The sequence below is a fragment of the Triticum urartu genome, chromosome 3 (assembly GCF_003073215.2).
Source record: "Triticum urartu cultivar G1812 chromosome 3, Tu2.1, whole genome shotgun sequence".
NCBI classification, from domain to species: Eukaryota; Viridiplantae; Streptophyta; class Magnoliopsida; order Poales; family Poaceae; genus Triticum; species Triticum urartu.
This window is the reverse complement of record NC_053024.1, coordinates 630941136-630947168: the sequence shown is the minus strand read 5'-3', so window position 1 is coordinate 630947168 and position 6033 is coordinate 630941136.

Here is a 6033-nt window from a genome sequence, read left to right as displayed (position 1 = left end):
CGCAGTACATCCCACTCCTCCCGTCATACACCTTGCCCTCTATGTGTTCAATAATGTCTGGTCAGTTTTTTTTGGGATTCTTGCAAAACGATTGATTCGTCAGATGAGGAGTGTAAAGAATAGGAGCTTGATGAATTCATGCAAAAAGAGTTCATCGATTCATCAAAATCGGAAGACAAAGATACGAAGTTGATGATGATGATCAACATCCAGGAGGAATTGGAGATGGCGGTGGAGCATATCCTGAACTTCAAATGTATGACCAAAGGGAAGAGAGTTCTAAACTGATATAGGGTCGCTGGCGCGCGACTGCTCTATTTAGAAGTACTTCCAATCCGGACCAACATTCCCTGAAACATTTTTTGTCGTTTGCGCAAACCCTTATTCTACGGTGTGGTAGTGGAGGTACTGGTCTCTGCTTCAGGCACAAGATGGATTGTCGTTCTGTCCTTTGTTGAAATGCACATGTGCTCTGAGGATTATTTTCCTTTTTCCTTTAAAAACTTTCCATATTTGCCACGCCATCTACTAAACCTTATCAAAAGATTTAACAAGTGAGGCGGCATGGTCCTGCTGTGCATCGCAAAGCAGGGGGGGTAAGGGGTCGAAGAATGCAGAGTTATTTGGGTCTTGTGCAGGATCTGCCACTGGAGGGTGTTCTTGCCGCACAATGTCCGCGCGGGGATCAGCCCTCTAACGAGCTGTAAGTAATCAAAAGGTACTTCATAGTGAAGATATCCTACCTTACTCTGAGGAAAATGATCGAAGTATTTATCTTGCAGTTCGGATCTTAGCCCTTCTCAGCTGAGCTCGTCTTCGGGGGATCTTCTTCCGGAGATGATGGAGAGCGAAACGCCTCCCCCTGCCACACCGCCTTACGAAGTGGGCGACCCTGAGGTGTCGTCGCGAAGGGCTTCTCCTGATCCGGCAAGGCCAGAACATAATCATGGCCACCCGAAGTCCTCAGTATCCGGTCTCGAAGAGAGCAATCGAGTTCCGGCACCGTCTGGTGCGCGGTCGGATGTACGGAGGGATCTGCTGAGAAAGCGGCTATCTCAGAAGAGCACCGCACATTGATGGGTATGGTGATTGAAAGGATTTCGTCCGCCGAAAGCGGGCTGCATGAAGCCTTTATGAGTCTACCGACGGGTTTTAAGGTACGTGAAATGATGTACATTTTTGAAAGTACCGCACATTTTTAGATGTGCCCTGTGTAGATAGTAGCCCCTGAGACTCTGGTTGTCGTCGAAAACGGCGGCAAACAAAGGATCATAGTCCCAGGTAATAACCAGACTGCCTTTATGTGCATGTGGTGGAAACTCCGGTGGCTACCCGGACTGATGGGTATGCGAACTAAAGGGGCAGCTGGATGCGGCAGATGCCGACATCATGCTTGTCAACAAGCGGCTTGACGAGGCACAGGGTGAGTGGCCTTTTTGGTGATCGTCACATAATAAGAGCAGCATGATGCCAATATCTTTAATATGTTGTGACTAGCAGATAGAGGCGACCGTGGAGACCCTTCGGGCGGAGCTTGCCTGAGCCAAGGAGCAAGCCGGAGTAGCAATGCGGTCGCTTTACAGGCGCCGAAGAGTTAAGGGCCGAACAGGCCGCACATTGCGAGAGCAAAGAAAAAATTGCCAAGATGGCCGTGGAGTTAAAAGATGCTGCTGACCGTTACCGGTTTCTTGAAGAGGAAAACCGGCGAAAGTGACGGACCTGGAGAAGGCCCGGGTGGCTGCCAAGGAAGCCCGCTCCAAAATTAGAGCGACGAGGAGGAGCTGAATCGGGCGCAGATATCGTGTCTGGGAAGCCTTTCTTGTTGCGGACTAAGTTCGGAGATCCGAAGTATGCTCCTCTGGACCAGCTATGGAGTTCTGCGGACGCGTACATGGACTGGCTGCCAGCGCTGACTGATGCCGCCGAGTACTTCAAGAATCAGAAAGGTCCCGAAGTGGAGAAGCTGTTTTGGTCACAGTTTCACGCTCCAGTCCGTCCGTGCTGCTGAATGAGCGATTGACCGGTTGGTCCGAGCTCCATAGATTATCCGGACTGGCCATGAGGTCTGTTGTGAATCATTTGTGGCCAGGAGGGTCAAGGCCGAATAGCTACTTTAGCTTAGTGCAACAGTCCTTGGCGCTGTGCCACGCATCGATGCTGTGAAGGGTTCGGCGTGCATAGAAGGCTCGCGGATGGCCCTTGCCCGTGTCAAAACATACTGGGCGGAGATGGATGCCACCACTGTTGCGGCACAGGGTTCGGCCATAGGCCGAGTGGCTGCCGAGCACTGCTTTGAAGAAGTTCTTGAAGGCGCTCGTTCAGTAGAGGCTCAGTGCTCAAAGAATATTATGTTTGAGTGAACATGTATTCCCATTGTAAAAACAATGTTTTATTGAATTTATCAAGGCTGTATTTATACTTTGCCGCAAAAGTGCTATGATGCCTCCTGTGTGGCCGTTTATGTATATATGTATATAACCTGAAAGATTGCAGTCGTCGGCTTCCCCCACGCATATAATGCGGGGGTGTTCGCAGAAGACGCATGTTCACACTTGATCCAACGTCTTGGTCCATTAAGGAGGTGATAGCGCAGCGAACTAGGCAACCGGACTATAATGCTTTAACACTTTCACTTAGCCAGGGGAGTTTGACAATGGGGCTACTATATAGCCCCTGGTGGCTCCGCACTCATCCGAATTCGGGTGCGTACATGCCTGGCCGGGAACGGCCCTTTCGTTAAAGCGGAGGGATCTCGAAGATTCACTAGGTCATCGAGTGTTGACCAGTCTCACGCTATATCATTAGTCAGTTTTCGGCTTTCTCTACTGAGGTGCTCGTCCGGATGAACCAGGGCACAATCGCAAGTAGTTCTCCTGGTGCCGCCTTAGCCGATAGAGCGGAACGTAAGGCAGCAAAACACAGGAGCCGGGCAAACCCAAGCATTTGACCAAAGACATGATTCGGAGCTGATGCATATAAGGCCAAACTCGCAACGCCAAACACTCCCTAAGGTATTCGGTCTTTATGGTGGAAATCGGGCTTAAGCAGTGCCCTTTGTAATAAGCCCCTGGTGTCCAGGTACGTGCAATATTCTGACGTGGCCACATGCCAATAAGTCAGCATCCTTCTCAATTGTACTGAGAATCCGGGGGATGTGTATCAACAAGAGATAGTAAAAAAGGTTTACACAGGGTCTTAATCTAAAAAAAATCCTTGGAACGGGTCCCTGCTGCACGTCTGCGCATGTGTCTCCATTGTGCCGTATCCTGGACGGGTGTAGCACGATGGTCATCTGTAAAAGAGAGGAACTTAGTTGAAAAGTTGTCGTCCAAAAAGGTAGGTTATACTAAAGAAACTATGTACAGTTCAAGATGAGTAAAGTGGAGCCTAATTGCCACTTGTTTGCGCACGTTGAGCCCCTTGTATTGTAATAGGGGCATAGCCATCAAACCTGTATCAATTACATATAGTTGTGCCGGACTCGTCTAACCGCGTCCGTGGTCTTAACGACCTGTCAGATGCTTTAGTTGGTGAGGCCGTTTAGTGTGCGGCCGCCAAGGCAGCCGCACGGTCTTCCATGCGCAAGGAGCGCTCAATATTTCCATTTACTGTAATGATGCCGTGTGGACCGGGCATCTTAAGCATGAGAGAAGCGTAATGCGGTATTGCGTTAAAGCGAGCGAAAGCTTCGCGTCTGAGTAGTGCTTGATATCCACTTTGGAATGGAGCGATGTGGAAGGTTAACTTTTCGATGCGTAAGTTATCGGGAAAGCCGAATATAACCTCTAGTAGCAGGGAGCCCGTGCAATGGGCTTATGGGCCTGACGTTACTCCTTTAAAGGTAGTATTGCTATGGCTAATTTTTGCTGGGTCTATCCCCATGATGCGGACTGTGTTCTGATATATCAGGTTTAAACTGCTGCTGCCGTCCATCAGGACTCATGTGAAGTGGTATCCGTCAATTATTGGGTCTAATACCAAGGCATCCCATCCTGCACGCCGGATACTTGCTGAGTAATCCCGATGGTCAAAGGTGATCGGTTGGAACGACCAGTGGCAGAACTCCGCGGTGATAGGCCCTGGGGCATGTGTCTCTAGGAGTGCCGCTTTGTTTCTCCCCTTTATCACGTGTAACACGTTGACTGTTTTGACTTCCGGTGGGAATTTCTTCTATTCCCCAGTGCTTTGCTTGCGAGGCTCGTCCTCGTCTTCGCTTGGTGTATCCTGCCCCTTATGTTCGGCGTTGAGCTTGCCGGACTGCTTGAAAACCCAACATTCTCTATGGGTATGATTTGCAGGCATAACGGGGGTGTTGTGGATCTGACATATGTTATCCAGAATCTTGTTTAGGCTGGATAGTTTGTCTCTGTTGCCTTTGGAGGGCAGCTTTTGTTGACCTGGCCGCGAGCTTCTAAATCCGGCGTTTACCGTTGTGCTTTTCGGGTTGTCTTCTTTATTCCGGTGCTTGTTTTTGCTGCGTCGTGATTTCCCGTTTCCGTCCCTGACTTCGGATGTACTTGGATCGCTGGTGCTGCATCGGGCTAACCAGCTGTCCTCGCCCGCGCAAAAGCGGGTCATGAGGCTTGTTAATGCTGCCATTGTTCTCGGCTTTTCTTGGCCGAGGTGTCTGGCAAGCCATTCGTCTCAAACGCTATGCTTGAAAGCTGCTAAGGCTTCGGCGTCTGGACAGTCGACTATTTGGTTCTTTTTAGTGAGGAACCTGTTCCAAAGCTTTCGGGCTGACTCTCCGGGCTGTTGAGTTATATGACTTAAATCGTCTGCATCCGGTGGTCGGACATAGGTCCCTTGAAAATTTGCCCGAAAGGCGTCTTCGAGCTCTTCCCAGCTTCCAATGGAGTTTTCGGGGAGGCTTTTAAGCCAGTGTCGAGCTGGCCCTTTGAGCTTGAGGGGTAAGTACTTGATGGCGTGGAGATTGTCTCCTCGAGCCATGTGGATATGGAGGATGTAGTCCTCAATCCAGACCCCAGGGTCTGTCGTTCCGTTGTACGCCTCTATGTTTACGGGTTTGAATCCCTCTGGAAATTCATGGTCTAGCACCTCATCAGTGAAACATAGGGGGTGTGTGGCACCCCTGTATTTGGGTGTACCGTGGTGTTCGGATATTTGTTGTGTTGCATTGCATGCTGGAGCGCGCTTGCGTGGCCCGTACATGGATCTGGTTGCGCCGTCCTTTTGATGCGAGCCCTCGCGTGGATCGCGTACTGGCTAATGTGCGGCGTCGTTTGCCGCTCTATGTTGGTCACGAGGTCGTCTATCCGACCGAATGGCCGTTTTGTTTTTTAATTGCAGGGGATCTAAGGCCTCCTTATCGAATTCAGGTAGCAACTTTCGCTTCGGGTAGCTCTTGGTGTGGCGATTACCGCCGTACTTCGCTGCAGTGTTGAGTACTTCACTCCATCTGACTGAGTGTGTCTTGTGCAGCCCTGAGCCTTTGCTTCTGCTTTTTCAGACTCCTCGCAGTGGCAACAGGCAGGGGGGCGCGCCCTCCACCCTCGTGGCCCCCCTGACGTACTTCTTCCGCCTATATATCTCCATATACCCTAAAATCATCCAAGAGCACAATAGATCGGGAGTTCCGCCGCCAGAAGCCTCCGTAGCCACCGAAAGCCAATCTAGACCCGTTCCGACACCCTGCCGAAGGGGGAATCCCTCTCCGGTGGCCATCTTCATCATCCCGGTGCTCTCCATGACGAGGAGGGAGTAGTTCTCCCTCGGGGCTGAGGGTATGTACCAGTAGCTATGTGTTTGATCACTCTCTCTCGTGTTCTTGAGGTGATACTATCTTGATGTATCGCGAGCTTTGCTATTATAGTTGGATCCTATGATGTTTCTCCCCCTCTACTCTCTTGTAATGAATTGAGTTTCCCCTTTGAAGTTATCTTATCGGATTGAGTCTTTAAAGATTTGAGAACACTTGATGTATGTCTTGTCGTGCGTATCTGTGGTGGCAATGGGATACCACGTGATTCACTTGATGTACGTTTTGGTGATCAACTTGCGGGCTCCGCCCAT